The sequence below is a fragment of the Thalassophryne amazonica genome, chromosome 15 (genome assembly GCF_902500255.1).
Source record: "Thalassophryne amazonica chromosome 15, fThaAma1.1, whole genome shotgun sequence".
Classification (NCBI taxonomy): Eukaryota; Metazoa; Chordata; class Actinopteri; order Batrachoidiformes; family Batrachoididae; genus Thalassophryne; species Thalassophryne amazonica.
Window position 1 is genome coordinate 44,796,536 of NC_047117.1, and position 15,716 is coordinate 44,812,251.

The window sequence follows — 15,716 nt, forward strand, 5'->3', positions numbered from 1 at the left end:
ATTCCAGGATATGCAACCAGGAGAACCTGTTTTTAGGAACCATGCCCAAATATGTGGTTCTGGGTATGGTGAATCACAATGCATTCAGTGGGAGAAGAGATCTGTCCCCGTTTGAATTTGCACACTATGACCTGGAGTACCTCGCACTCAGTCAAAACGGGAGACAGCTGCCGGCTAAAGCTTTCCAGCCTGAATTTAACAACGAACTCTCTGTCAGGGAGTTTTACAATCTCTACACCGCGACCGGACGACACCTCAAAGACCAGCCTCTCTGTATAGACCGGGAGGATTTTGCGCGCGGCTACGCGCTGTACGTCTTCAATTTAAACCCGGAGGAGGACAGCGGCGCTCTGAGCCCCGTCTCCACAGGCACCCTGCGACTTGAAATGAGATTCAGAGTCGCGACTCCGCATACCACCACGCTGATAGTGTACGCGTGTTATGATTCTCTCCTGGAGATTAATTCCAAGCGACAGGTCCTTGTGGATTTTTACTGATGAACACCCTGGAATTGGACGCTGTTATGAGGGGCTTAATAGGAGACCTGTTTGCCGGTGTTTTTGCGTCTGACGAGTTATTCCGGATCAAGCCGGGCCCTCCCGTATATTTCATTGTAAACACCCACCCTAGACATTTACCGGGAGAACACTGGTTAGCGCTCACCGTTGAAAAAAATGGTCGAGCCACATTTTTTGACTCGTTCGGCCTCAGCCCTGACTTGATTACTACCCTAAAAGCATCCTGCAATATCTGGAGAATCTCCCAGATGTTAAAAACATTCTGTATCACAACAAGCAGCTTCAGCACGAGTTATCCGACGTATGCGGACAACACTGCGTGTATTATCTGTATAACAGAGCCAGTGGGAAGTCGTACCGGGACGTGGTGTCTTTATACTCCGAAAATACTATCGCGAACGATGATTTGGTTTCTGATTTTGTGAAAAGATATCGTTATTGCCTTAAGAAAAGCTGCAATACCTCCTGTAACCAGCTAGCAGGGCCTCTGCATGAGTTTAAATATTGTCACGGCTTGTGTTAACCGGCGTTCCTATTTTTTTATGTTTTTCCGTGTGAAAATGTAACCCCCGTCTTAGAACGCTCTCCCGATCATACCTTTAAAGTTTTATTGCGTTCGGAAAATTTAAACCCCCGTTTTTTAAATGTAGAAAGAAGCCTTGACCTTTGACCTTTGATTTTTGTATGTGTTTTTTTCGCCTGAAAACAGGGTGGATGTGTGAGAGCGGCCTTCCGATCATACCTTTAAAGTTTTAACGCGTTTGCATAATGTAAACCCCCGTTTTTAAACGTAGAAAGAAGCTTTGACCTTTGACCTTTGATTTTTTGTATGTGTTTTTTTCGCCTGAAAACGGGGTGGATGTGTGAGAGCGGCCTTCCGATCATACCTTTAAAGTTTTAACGCGTTTGCATAATGTAAGCCTCCGTTTTTAAACGTAGAAAGAAGCTTTGACCTTTGACCTTTGATTTTTTGTATGTGTTTTTTTTCGCCTGAAAACGGGGTGGATGTGTGAGAGCGGCCTTCCGAACATACCTTTAAAGTTTTAACGCGTTTGCATAATGTAAACCCCCGTTTTTAAACGTAGAAAGAAGCTTTGACCTTTGACCTTTGATTTTTTTTATGTGTTTTTTTTTCGCCTGAAAACGGGGTGGATGTGTGAGAGCGGCCTTCCGAACATACCTTTAAAGTTTTATCGCGTTTGCACGCTTTAAAACATTGTTATTAAGTACAGAAAGAAGTGTTAATCTTTGATCCTAAATTTTTTTTATGTTTTTTTTCGCCTGAAAACGGGGTGGATGTGTGAGAGCGGCCTTCCGATCATACCTTTAAAGTTTTATCGCGTTTGCATGATGTAAACCCCCGTTTTTAAACGTAGAAAGAAGCTTTGACCTTTGATTTTTTTTATGTTTTTTGTGAAAAATGTTCCGAATGTGTAGAAAATGCACCCCCGATCATACCTTTAATGTTTTTGCATCGTTGTTATTAAGTAGAGAAGTGTTGAAAGTTGTTTTTTAAACCGTATACCGAATAAAAGTGATGAAGGCCGGAGATGAGTTTCAGTCTGTTTGATTGGCTATGACGTCATAGAGGGGGGCGGGGCTTAGTGACGTGGCCGATTTTGATTGGCAGCTGTCACTTTTTTGACGAAAGGTGGGTCAGTTTTCTCTCTTATATAATGACGATGAACTGATTCTAATTTGATGACCTTTGATGCATCTTGTTTTTCTACTTTCTTTCCATTGCCTAGATCTGGTAATAACCAAAGCCACCACAGCTTGTGTAATATGTAAGGACAAAGAGGGATGATGATGTCAATATAGCATAGTGAAAAACTCATTTTTTTCTGAAAAATTCAGCAACGATAAAGCACATATCTAAACATGCCTTAAACATAGTGTTACAAAACCAAAAGAATTTTACATGCATTTGTATGTATTCATACCTTGAGGCTATTACATCTACATAACAGTGTGTCATCACAGAGGGTCTGTTGAGGGAAGGTGAAGAACATCACACTCCCTGAAAATAGGAGTGGAATTATGCCACCTTTTTTCAACCTCTGACTCACTGTGTGACTATTTGGGACTGTGAGAGGAATGATCCGGCTCCCAGGCACCTGTTCTTCTTTACCCACAACACTGTGCCCTGTCCAGGCTCCACCGCAGCAACGGCACGCACCTCAGACTAGAAGAACCACGAGTTAGAAACTTTCAACATTAAAAAATAAGTCACATAGGAAATGCAACTACTGTGCAATGCATCCTGAAAGTATTCATAACACTTCACTTTTTTCACATTTTATTTTACAGCCTTATTCCAAAATGGAGTAAATTCCCCTCAAAATTCTACTCACAAAACCCCATAATAATGACATGAAAAAAAGCTTTTTTGAAATGTTTGCAAATTTATAAATAAAAAAAATAAGATAAAATAAAATAAACAAATAAACAACAACAACAAAAAAAACATGAAATCACATGTACATAGGTATCCACACCCTTTGCTCAATACTTTGTTAGTGTACCTTTGGCAGCAATTACAGCCTCAAGTCTTCGTGAATTTGATGCCACAAGCTTGGTGCACCTATCTTTGGACAGTTTTGCCCATTTGTTTTTGGGCAAAACCTCTCGAGCTCCATCAGGTTGGATGGGGAGTGTTGGTGCACAGCCATTTTCAGTTTTCTCTAGAGAGAGATCTGGCAGCACGGTGGATTAGTGGTTAGCACTGTTGCCTCACAGCGAGAAGGCCATGGGTTCAATTCCCGCCCGTGGCCTTTCTGTGTGGAGTTTTTATGTTCTCCCCATGTTTGCGTGGGTTTCCTCCGGGTGCTCCGGTTTCCTCCCACATCCAAAGACTTGCGGGTTAGGTGGATTTGAATCTTTAAATTGTCCATAGGTGTGTGAGTGGGTGTGAATGTGTTTGTCTGTATGTGGCCCTGTGACAGACTGGCCTCCTGTCCTGGGTGTACCCCGCCTCACACTCTATGACTGCTGGGATAGGCTCCAGCCCCCCGCGACCCTTAATCGGACAAAGCGGTTGAAGATGAGTGTGTGTGTGTGAGGTAAGGTGAATTGGAAACTTTATAATTGTCCAGGTCACCCTTGCAAAAGAGATCTTGATGTCAACGAGACTAGCCTGGTTAAATATAGGTTCAATTAAAAAATGTTCAATTGGATTCGGGTCCAATGAGGGGCTGGACCCTTAATTTTTCTGGCGTTGCCCACTGGGAGAGGCGGAGAGCTGGGGTCGCATTGCTTATTGCTCCCCAGCTCAGTCGCCATGTGTTGGAGTTTACTCCAGTGAACGAGAGGGTCGCGTCCCTATGCCTTCGGGTCGGGGACAGGTCTCTCACCGTTGTCTTGGCCTACGGGCCGAGCGGCAGTGCAGAGTACCCGACCTTCTTGGAGTCCCTGGGAGGGGTACTAGATAGTGCTCCGACTGGGGACTCCATTGTTCTCCTGGGGGATTTCAACGCCCATATGGGCGGCGACAGTGAGACCTGGAGGGGGGTGATTGGGAAGCACGGCATCCCCGATCTGAACCTGAGTGGTGTTCAGTTGTTGGACTTCGGTGCTAGTCACAGTTTGTCCATCACAAACACCATGTTCGTGCAGAAGGGTGTCCATAAGTGCACGTGGCACCAGGACAACCCTGAGCCGGAGGTCGATGATTGACTTTGTAGTCGTATCATCTGACCTTCGGCCACGTGTCTCGGACACGCGAGTGAAGAGAGGGGCAGAGCTGTCGACCGATCACCACCTGGTAGTGAGTTGGATCCGCTGGGAGTGGAGGAAGCCGGTCAGACCTGGCAGGCCCAAACGTATTGTGAGGGTCTGCTGGGAACGACTGGTGGAACCCTCTGTCAGCGAGGTCTTCAACTCCCACCTCCGGGAGAGCTTCTCCCAGATCCCGGGGGAGGTTGGAGACATGGAGTCCGAGTGGACCATGTTCTCCACCTCCACTGTTGATGCGGCCACTCGTAGCTGTGGTCACAAGGTCTCTGGTGCCTGTCGCGGTGGCAATCCCCAAACCAGGTGGTGGATGGCGGAAGTAAGGGATGCCGTCAAGCTGAAGAAGGAGTCCTACTTATCTTTGTTGGTAGGTGGGACCCCGGAGGCAGCTGACAGGTACCAGCAGGCCAAGCGTGCCACAGCCAGTGCGGTTGCAGAGGCAAAGACGTGGGTCTGGGAGGAGTTCGGGGAGGCCATGGAGGAGGACTATCAGTCAGCCTCGAAGAGATTTTGGCAAACCGTCCGGCGCCTCAGGAGGCGGAAGCAGCTCTCCACCAGCACTGTTTGCGGTGTGGGTGAGGAGGTGTTGACCCTGACTGGGGATGTTGTCGAGCGGTGGAAGGAATACTTCGAGGATCTCCTCAATCCCATTGTCAGGTCTTCCGAAGAGGAAGCAGAGACTGGGGACTCAGAGGCGGACTCATCCATTACCCAGGCCGAAGTCACCAAGGTTGTTAGAAAGCTCCTCGGTGGCAAGACTCCTGGGGTGGATGAAATCCGTCCTGAGTACCTTAAGTCTCTGGATGCTGTGGGACTGTCTTGGCTGACACGCCTCTGCAACATCACGTGGCGATCGGGGACAGTGCCTGTGGATTGGCAGACTGGGGTGGTGGTCCCTCTGTTTAAGAAGGGGGAACGGAGCGTGTGTTCCAACTATAGGGGGATCACACTCCTCAGCCTCCCTGGTAAGGTCTATTCCAGAGTACTGGAGAGGAGAATTCGACCGATGGTCGCACCTCGGATTCAGGAGGAGCAGTGTGGTTTTCGTCCTGGTCGCGGTGCACTGGACCAACTCTACATGCTCCATCGGGTGCTCGAAGGTTCATGGAAGTTCGCCCAACCAGTCCACATGTGTTTTGTGGATCTGGAGAAGGCATTCAACCGTGTCCCTCGGGGCACCCTGTGGGGGTGCTCCGGGAGTACGGGGTCCGGGGTCCTTTGCTAAGGGCTATCCGGTCCCTGTACGACTGCAGCAGGAGCTTGGTTCGCATTGCCGGTAGTAAGTCAAACCTGTTTCCAGTGCACGTTGGCCTCCGCCAGGGCTGCCCTATGTCACTGGTTCTGTTCATTATTTTTATGGACAGAATTTCTAGGCACAGCCAGGGTGTATAGGGGGTCTGGTTTGGGAACCACAGAATCTCATCTATGCTGTTTGTGGACGATGTGGTTCTGTTGGCTTCGTCAAATCAGGACCTTCAGCGTGCACTGGGGCGGTTTGCAGCCGAGTGTGAAGCGTCCGGGATGAAAATCAGCACCTCCAAATCCGAGGCCATGGTTCTCGACCGGAAAAAGGTGCTTTGCCCTCTTCAGGTCGGTGGAGTGTCCTTGCCTCAAGTGGAGGAGTTTAAGTATCTCGGGGTCTTGTTCATGAGTGAGGGACGGATGGAGTGTGAGATCGATAGAGGGATCGGTGCAGCATCTGCAGTGATGCGGTCGCTCTATCGGACCGTCGTGGTGAAGAGAGAGCTGAGTAGGGGGGCAAAGCTCTCGATTTACCGATCGATCTACGTTCCGATCCTCACCTATGGTCATGAGATTTGGCTCATGACTGAAAGAACGAGATCGCGACTATAAGCGGCTGAGATGAGTTTCCTCCGCAGGGTGGCTGAGCGCTCCCTTAGAGATAGGGTGAGGATGTTGTGTGGGCCGCTGAAGAGGAGGTACTGCTGGCCCACCACCAGAGGGCGCCCTGCCTGAAGTGTGGGCTTCAGGCACGAGAGGGCGCCGGAGCAACCGGGAGTGGCAGCTGTCACTCATCAACAACACCAGCTGTCACTCATCATCATCAACCACATCTCCATAAGAGCCAGGCAGCATCTTCACCTCACTGCCGAGAAATTGTCTACCGATCAGGTAAACTGCTCAGCCCGTGTAAACTCTACAGTAGTAATGTCTTTACTTCTGTGTGTAATCCCTGCTTTTGCAGACGAACCTTTTTTGTATGCTAAGGAGTAGTCATGTGTTGGGGGAGCTGGCGTACTCTGCTCCTCGGTTGTGCACTGCTAAGTGTACCATCAGGATCTGCAGTTAAATCGGGAGTATAGTGGTTAAGAGGTGGAGGTGTTTTCCACCACTGTTCTGAACTGTTTGCTGGGTGCTCACGCACCCACCATCACCTGTTTGTTCTTCCTGCCAGCAGTACCCAATCTGACAGCCGGAGGCAGTGGCCACCTGGGGACCCAGTGCTTGGTGGCTCCGGGGTGCTTCAGATCCGGTGGAAGTGGAAGGCGTGTGGGATCTGGCTCTTTTCTGGATGGGCGTCTTCTATCCTCGAACCTGCCCACACGACACCGTGACTAATTGACTGTTAATCTCAATTGTGTTGTCTGTTGCTCTGTTGTACACGTTCACAACATTAAATTGTTATATTTTGGCTTATTCCATTGTCCATTCATTTGCGCCCCCTGTTGTGGGTCCGTGTCCCTACACTTTCACAACAGGATTTCTCGGCCAGCGTCATGGATCCCGAGGGGCGTCAACCATTGCTTGAACCGCCAATGGAAACACAGGGTGCACAGGCGTCAGCAGGAGGTGTGTTAGGTGAGCTGCAGCACATCTTAACCGCCTTCACTGCTCGGTTGGATTTAGTAACCGAGCAGAACGTCATACTCAATCGGAGGATGGAGGCACTCACCGCCCAGGTGGAAGCGCGCACGCAGGGCGCTGTTGCAGCACCTCCTCCCGCTGACCGAGCACAAAATACAGACATTCCAGTGTTGATTCAATGAACCCCCTCCCCCATCCCCTGAAGCATACATAAGCCCAACGGAACCGTACGGAGGTTGTCTCGAGACGTGCGCAGACTTCTTAATGCAGTGTTCGCTCGTCTTTGCACAACGTCCCGTCATGTACGCGTCAGATGCTAGCCGGGTGGCTTATGTCATTAATTTGCTTCGAGGAGAGGCACGCGTCTGGGCTACGGCGCTCTGGGAGCAAAATTCACGGCTCCTAACGACATATACTGGGTTTGTGAGGGAGTTTAAACAAGTGTTTGATCATCCCAATAGAGGCGAGACCGCTTCGACCGTGCTGCTGTCAATGACACAGGGACGTCGGAGTGCAGCCGAGTATGCAGTCGACTTCCGCATCGTGGCTGCGAGGTCCGGCTGGAATAACGTTGCACTCCGCGCTGCCTTCATAAACGGACTGTCTCCGGTCCTGAAGGAGCACCTGCTGGCTAAGGATGAGCCGCGGGATTTTGACGGGCTTGTCGACCTGATTATACGGTTAGACAACTGGTTAGAAGAACACCGTCGGCAGCGGGGCGAAGGGCGTGGCCGGGCGTGAGCCATCCCTCTTCCTTCTGGGTCCGAAAGGGTGCCGCCGTCCCCACGCTCCACAGTCGGAGAGCTCCGTGGAGTTACAGCTCCCCCTGCTGACGAAGCTATGGACACGAGCAGGGCTAAAGTAAAATCAAATGACAGACAACGGAGGCTGGCTCGCGGAGAATGTTTTTTCTGTGGCTCTCAGGAGCACATACAAAGGAACTGCCCCAAACGGTTAAACTTCAACGCTCACCCTTAGAGACTGGGTTAAGGGTGGGCCATAACATACACGCGGGGAGATCCCGTAGATCTGCACGAATCCCAGTGACGATCCTGAGTGGGGATCTTACCCTTCACGCTCCAGCACTGGTGGACATGGGGTCTGAAGGGAATCTGCTGGACAGCAGATGGGCCAGGGAGGTAGGGCTCCCTCTAGTGGCTCTACCTTCCCCATTGAAGATACGGGCACTAGATGGCACCCTTCTCCCATTAATCACACACCAGACACCTCCTGTGACTTTGGTGGTGTCTGGAAATCACAGGGAGGAGATTGTGTTCTATGTAACACCTTCTACCTCCCGAGTGATTTTGGGATTTCCATGGATGTTAAAGCACAATCCCCGGATTGATTGGCCGTCTGGGGTAGTGACGCAGTGGAGCGACACCTGCCACCGGGAATGTTTAGGATCCTCGGTTCCACCCGGTGTGACAGCTAATGAGGAGGTTAAAGTCCCCCCCAATCTGTCAGCGGTGCCTGAGGAGTACCATGATCTTGCTGACATCTTCAGCAAAGATCTGGCACTCACTCTTCCCCCACACCGTCCATACGATTGTGCCAATGATTTGATCCCAGGCACTGAGTACCCGTCCAGCAGGCTGTACAACCTCTCTCGTCCTGAGCGCGAATCAATGGAGACCTACATCCAGGACTCCTTAGCTGCCGGGTTGATCTGGAACTCCACCTTCCCGATGGGTGCAGGTTTCTTTTTCATGGGCAAAAAGGACAGCGGACTCCGTCCATGCAGAGACTACAGAGGGCTGAACACAGTCACGGTTCGTAATCGATATCCGCTGCCTCTGTTAGATTCCGTGTTCACGCCCCTGCATGGAGCCCAAATCTTCACCAAATTAGATCTTAGGAATGCGTATCACCTGGTTCGGGTCCGGAAGAGAGACGAGTGGAAGACGGCATTTAACACCCCGTTAGGTCACTTTGAGTACCTGGTCATGCCGTTCGGCCTCACCAATGCGCCCGCGATGTTCCAGGCATTGGTTAATGACGTCTTGCGGGACCTCCTGCACCGGTTTGTCTTCGTATATCTGGACGACATCCTCATCTTCTCCCCGGATCCTGAGACTCATCTGCAGCATGTACGTCAGGTCCTGCAGCGGTTGTTGGAGAACCGGCTGTTTGTGAAGGGCAAGAAGTGCGAGTTCCACCGTACGTCTTTGTCCTTCCTGGGGTTTATCATCTCCTCCAACTCCGTCGCACCCGATCCGGCCAAGGTAGCGGCGGTGAGAGATTGGCCCCAACCGACAAGCCGTAGGAAGCTGCAACAGTTCCTCGGCTTCGCAAATTTCTACAGGAGGTTCATTAAGGGCTATAGCCAGGTAGTTAGCCCCCTGACGGCCCTGGTCTCCACTAAAGTCCCCTTCACCTGGTCGGACCGGTGCGAAGCTACGTTTAGGGAGTTGAAACGTCGGTTCTCATCTGCACCCGTTCTGGTGCAGCCCGATCCCAATCGCCAGTTTGTTGTTGAAGTGGATGCCTCTGACTCAGGGATAGGAGCTGTGTTGTCCCAGAGCGAAGAGTCCGATAAGGTTCTCCATCCTTGTGCCTATTTTTCCCATAGGTTGACCCCGGCAGAGCGGAACTACGACATCGGCAATCGGGAACTCCTAGCGGTGAAAGAGGCTCTTGAGGAGTGGAGACACCTGTTGGAGGGAGCTACGGAGCCCTTCACAGTTTTCACGGACCGGCCCAAAGAATAGATCCTATGTCCCACCAGAAGCCAGAGCTGCTGTCCTGGACTTCTGTCACGGGTCCAAGCTCTCCTGTCACCCAGGGGTGCGAAGAACCGTGGCAGTGGTCCGGCAGCGCTTCTGGTGGGCGTCTATGGAAGCCGACGTCCGGGAGTATGTCCAAGCCTGCACCACCTGCGCCAGGAGAAAGGCAGACCACCAACAGGCACAGGGTCTCCTCCAGCCGTTACCTGTGCCCCACCACCCCTGGTCCCACATCAGCCTGGACTTCGTCATGGGCCTCCCGCTGTCCCAGGGCATGACCACCATCCTCACGATAGTGGACCGGTTCTCCAAGGCGGCCCACTTCATGGCCCTCCCGAAGCTCCCGACAGCACAGGAGACTGCAGACCTCCTGGTCCACCACGTCGTACATCTGCATGTGATTCCATCCGATGTCATCTCTGACCATGGTCCCCAGTTCTCCTCGCAAGTCTGGAGGAGTTTCTGTAGGGAACTGGGGGCCACCGTGAGCCTCTCATCCGGGTACCATCCCCAGACCAACAGACAGGTAGAGCGGGCCAACCAGGAATTGGAACAGGCCCTTCGCTGTGTGACCTCGGTGCACCCGACGGCCTGGAGCAACCATCTGGCCTGGGTCGAGTACGCACACAACAGCCAAGTTTCATCTGCCACCGGCCTCTCCCCGTTTGAGGTGTGTTTGGGGTAGCAGCCCCCATTGTTTCCGCTTGTGGAGGGAGAGGTCGGGGTGCCCTCGGTCCAGGCCCATCTGAGGAGGTGCCGTCGGATGTGGCGCTCTACCCGCTCTGCCCTGCTCAAAGCCCGGACGAGGGCCAAGGCCCATGCAGACTGCCGGCGATCCCCAGCCCCTGCATACCAGCCCGGGCAGGAGGTTTTGGCTATCAACGAAGGACATTCCATTACAGGTAGACTTACAGAAACTGAAGGACCGGTACATCGGCCCCTTCTCCATCATCAAGGTTCTCAGCCCTGCCGCGGTGAAGCTGAGGCTGCCAGCTTCACTGCGGATACATCCTGTCTTTCATGTCTCCCGGATCAAGCCTCACCACACCTCTTCCCTCTGTACCCCCGGACCGGCACCACCTCCTGCCCGGATCATCGACGGGGAGCCCGCGTGGACAGTTCGCCGGCTCCTGGACATCCGTCGTAAGGGCCGGGGGTTCCAGTATCTGGTGGACTGGGAGGGTTATGGACCCGAAGAGCGCTCCTGGGTGAACAGGAGCTTCATCCTGGACCTGGCCCTCCTGGCCGACTTCTACACCCGTCACCCGGACAAGCCTGGTCGGGCGCCAGGAGGCGCCCGTTGGGGGGGGGGGGGTCCTGTTGTGTGGGCCGCTGAAGAGGAGATACTGCTGGCCCACCACCAGAGGGCACCCTGCCTGAAGTGCGGGCTTCAGGCATGAGAGGGCGCCGGAGCAACCGGGAGTGGCAGCTGTCACTCATCAACAACACCAGCTGTCACTCATCATCATCAACCACATCTACATAAGAGCCGGGCAGCATCTTCACCTCACTGCCGAGAAATCGTCTACCGATCAGGTAAACTGCTCAGCCCGTGTAAACTCTACAGTAGTAACGTCTTTACTTCTGTGTGTAATCCCTGCTTTTGCAGACGAACCTTTTTCGTACGCTAAGGAGTAGTCATGTGTTGGGGGAGCTGGCGTACTCTGCTCCTTGGTTGTGGACTGCTAAGTGTACCATCAGGATCTGCAGTTAGTTCGGGAGTATAGTGGTTAAGAGGTGGAAGTGTTTTCCACCACTGTTCTGAACTGTTTGCTGGGTGCTCACGCACCCACCATCACCTGTTTGTTCTTCCTGCCAGCAGTACCCGATCTGACAGCCGGAGGCAGTGGCCACCTGGGGACCCAGTGCTTGGTGGCTCCCGGGTGCTTCAGATCCGGTGGAAGTGGAAGGCGTGTGGGATCCGGCTCTTTTCTGGACGGGCGTCTTCTATCCTGAGCCTGCCCACACGACACCGTGACTAATTGACTGTTAATCTCAATTGTGTTGTCTGTTGCTCTGTTGTGCACATTCACAACATTAAATTGTTATATTTTGGCTTATTCCATTGTCCGTTCATTTGTGCCCCCTGTTGTGGGTCCGTGTCCCTACACTTTCACAACAGAGGAGCCTCGGTCACTCGGGAGGAGCTCGGAGTCGAGCCGCTGCTCCTCCACATCGAAAGGAGTCAGTTGAGGTGGCTTGGGCATCTTTTCCGGATGCCCCCTGGACACCTCGCTGGAGAGGTGTTCCGGGCACGTCCCATTGGGAGGAGGCCCTGGGGAAGACCCAGGACATGCTGGAGGGACTACATCTCTCAGGTGGCTTGGGAATGCCTTGGGGTTTCCCCGGAGGAGCTGGGGGAGGTGTGTGTGGATCGGGAGGTCTGGGCAGCTTTGCTTGAGCTGCTGCCCCCGCGACCTGACTCCGGATAAAGCGGAAGAAAATCGATGGATGGATGGATGGATCCAGGTCTGGACTCTGGTTGGGCCACTCAAGGACATTCACACAGTTGTCCTGAAGCCACTCTTTTGATATCTTGGCTGTGTGCTTAGGGTCATTGTCCTGCTGGAAGATGAACTGTCGCCCCAGTCTGAGATCAAGAGCAGTCTGGAGCAGGTTTTCATCCAGGATGTCTCTGTACATTGCTGCATTCATCTTTCCCTCAGTCCTGACTAGTCTCCCAATTCCTGCCGCTGAAAACCAGCATGATGCTGCCACCACCATGCTTCCCTGTAGGGATGCTGCCTGGTTTCCTCCAAACATGACATCTGGCAAAGCAGAACTGCTTTTTGGATTGATTTGTTGTACTAATCTGTTCATCGTCATTGTATGTCATTTTAATTTAGTGAGTTACACAATGAAAGCATTTATTGTTTTTGAGTTACTGGGCCCTACCTTACACCTCATGTAAAGTATAGCTCCCAAGCTATGCTAATGTCCACCCAAAATAGCGGTCATTTTTTATGCCCACAGACCATATCCTCTAACAATAACTGTTGCACGCCTATGGACGTGTTGATCTAAAAATGATGTGCGGTTTCACACACTGCATCCGTCACCAGAACATGTTTGCATATTAGAGCAGTAAAGCCTGGTCTGTCGAGCACAGTACAAAAAGTGCAATAGTCACATGCACCTGACATACGTAAGTGGCTTCACAAGATATGTACACTCTGCCTGCACTCATCTTGCAGTAATCAGTTATCTGCTTCCTCAAGTGCCACAGTGTTGTGTGGCTGGTGCAGTTCAGTTTAAAGGGTGTAACTGTGGTTGATATCATGTTTGCACTCCAAACGGCCCCTGTAAATTGGTGCTGTATTTTTCTGATGGACTGGTGTACAGGGGAGTGGTATTAAGTAACAGAACCATGAAGATTAGAAAATACATAATATACAGTTGTATGCAAAAGTTTGGGCACCCCTGATAATTTTCATGATTTTCCTTTATAAATGATTGGTTGTCTAGATCAGAAATTTCAGTTAAATATATCATATAGCAGACGAACACACTGACATTTGAGAAGTGAAATGAAGTTTCTAGTATTTACAGAAAGTGTGTAATAATTATTTAAACAAAATTAGGCAGGTGCATAAACATAGGCATCCTTGTCATTTTATTGATTTGAATACATTTAGCACTCATTATTGGAACACAATATTGGTTTAGTAAGCTCACTGATCCTTGACCTCATTACACAGGTGAATCCAATCATGCGAAAGGGTATTTACGGTGGCCATTTGCAAATGTTTCTCCTCTTTGCATCTCTTCTAACGAGTGACAACATGGAAGCCTCTAAACAACTCTCAAATGACCTGAACACAAAGACTGTTTGACATCATGGTTTAGGGGAAGGATACATAAAGCTATCTCAGAGATTTCAGCTGTCAGTTTCCACTGTGAGGAACATAGTGAGGAAATGGAAGATCACAGGCACAGTAAGGCCCGAAGTGTCAGACCAAGACAAATCTCAGATAAGCTGAAGTGAAGAATGGTGAGAACAGTCATAGTCAACCCACAGACCTACAACATGACCTACCCAGAGACCTACAGCATGATCTTGCTGCACATAGTGTCTCTGTGCATCGTTCAACTATGCAGCACACTTTGCACAAAGAGATGCTGTGTGATGCTGTAATGCAGAGAAAACCTTTTCTGCGTACACGCCACAAACAGAGTCTCTTGAGGTATGCTAAAACACATTTGGACAAGTCAGCTTCGTTTTAGAATAAGGTGCTGTGGACTGATGAAACTAGAATTGAGTTATTTGGATGTAACAAGGGGCAGTATGGCTGAAAAAGAAAACAACATTCCAAGAAAAACACTTGCTACCTACACTAAATTTGGAGGTAGTTCCATCATTCTGTGTGGCCAGTGCAGGTCCTGGGAATCTTGTTAAAGTTGAGGGTCATATGGATTACAGTCAATATCAGCAGATTCCTGAGAACAATGTTCAAGAATCAGTGACAAAGTTGAAGTTGCGCCGGGGCTGGATCTTTCAACAAGACAACGACCCTGTTGTGTGTTGGGGGGTTTGGCTGGATGTTTTTGTGTTGTTTTCTTTTCTTTGCTCTCCAGGTGGTATGCAAACTGTTTTTTGTCTGTGGAGAAGGTGCTGGCAGAAGAATCCTTCACCCTCATCAACATTATTGGCTGCACTTGTGGAGGATGTTCATGTGCAGGCCTAATGACTCGCAGCACCTGTGGATGATGCTCACGTGCAGACTTAAAGACTTTCAGCTGAAGCAGATAATGAGATGGCGTTCTGCATTTAAGCCATGAGTGATTCAAGCAGAATTGCCGGGAACTCGACCTTGTGACGTTCGATTGTGAGACGCTGAGGACCGCGCCTGGGTTTGACACGTGCCTGTGAAGGAGGACGGGTGAGGGACACATGCTGTCAGCACACATCAGAGGTGATTGATTGTCTGAATAAGTGTTAATAGTAATTTGGTATTTTGTTACGCAGTATATTTGAACATTGATGAGAATTGTGCAGCTCGCTTCTCATGGCCGTGGCGTGCGGACTGATGATCCTCCACCTGTTGTGAGAAGCTGCTCATTTACATAAAGCTTAAATTCAGACCTGAATGTGTTGCTGATAGTGTGTGCCTTTGAAGGATATTAGTTGTAGCTGTTGACTTACCTCACCTCTTCTATCCTTCACAGAGTCAGTTTGTCGTGTCCACCTGGGGGGTGTTTGGCGGTGAATTTGAGTCCAGAAGCGCCAGGCTTCGATCCCTTTGGGCACTGGAGAGCGCGCCGTCCTTCACTCCGCCAGACAAACCATATATTATGTTGTACACAATTATTGCACAGAAAGTGAAATAAATGTTTTGTTTTTGGAACCGCTTTCTGGTTATTTAGCGCTGGGTTCAGTCAGATGCAGGTCCGCTCCTCAACCCGCGTCGGCACATAACAGACCCTACTCAAAATCTACTAAGGCATTCATGCAGAGGAACAAGTACAATGTTCTGGAATGGCCATCTCAGTGCCCAGACCTGAATATTATTGAAAATCTGTGGTGTGATTTTAAGCAGGCTGTCCATGCTCAGAAACCAACAAACCTGACTGAACTGGAGATGTTTTGTAAAGAAGAATGGTCCAAAATACCTTCAACCAGAATGCAGACTCTCATTGGAAGCTATATGAATAATAATTTAGAGGCTGTTATTTCTGCAAAAGGAGGATCTACTAAATATTCTTTTTCTGTTGGGGTGCCCAAACTATGTAATTTTGCCTAATTTTGTTGAAAGAATTATTGCACACTTTCTGTAAATCCTATAAACTTCATTTCACTTCTCAAATATCACTGTGTTTGTCTGTTATATGATATATATATATAATATGCACGGTCTCCACTGCTGTTCTGCATTGGTCTCAACCCCCTCAGCTAACTCATCACAAAGAGCAGCTA

The 15,716-nt window shown here is 50.2% G+C and overlaps 1 protein-coding gene across 2 annotated transcripts in view; it reads left to right on the top strand.

Annotated features, from left to right (window-relative positions):
* LOC117526808 (sarcalumenin-like) overlaps nucleotides 1-15,716 on the top strand; it is a 120,307-nt gene that overhangs the window by 15,776 nt on the left and 88,815 nt on the right. The window contains exon 1 of one of the 2 annotated variants that reach the window (XM_034188884.1): nucleotides 8,734-8,739. The exons of the other annotated variant lie outside the window; for it this stretch is intronic. The gene's annotated coding sequence lies outside the window, so the exon portion shown is untranslated. Of the gene's footprint in view, nucleotides 1-8,733; nucleotides 8,740-15,716 lie in introns of those variants that run through there. 2 annotated transcript variants of the gene reach the window in all.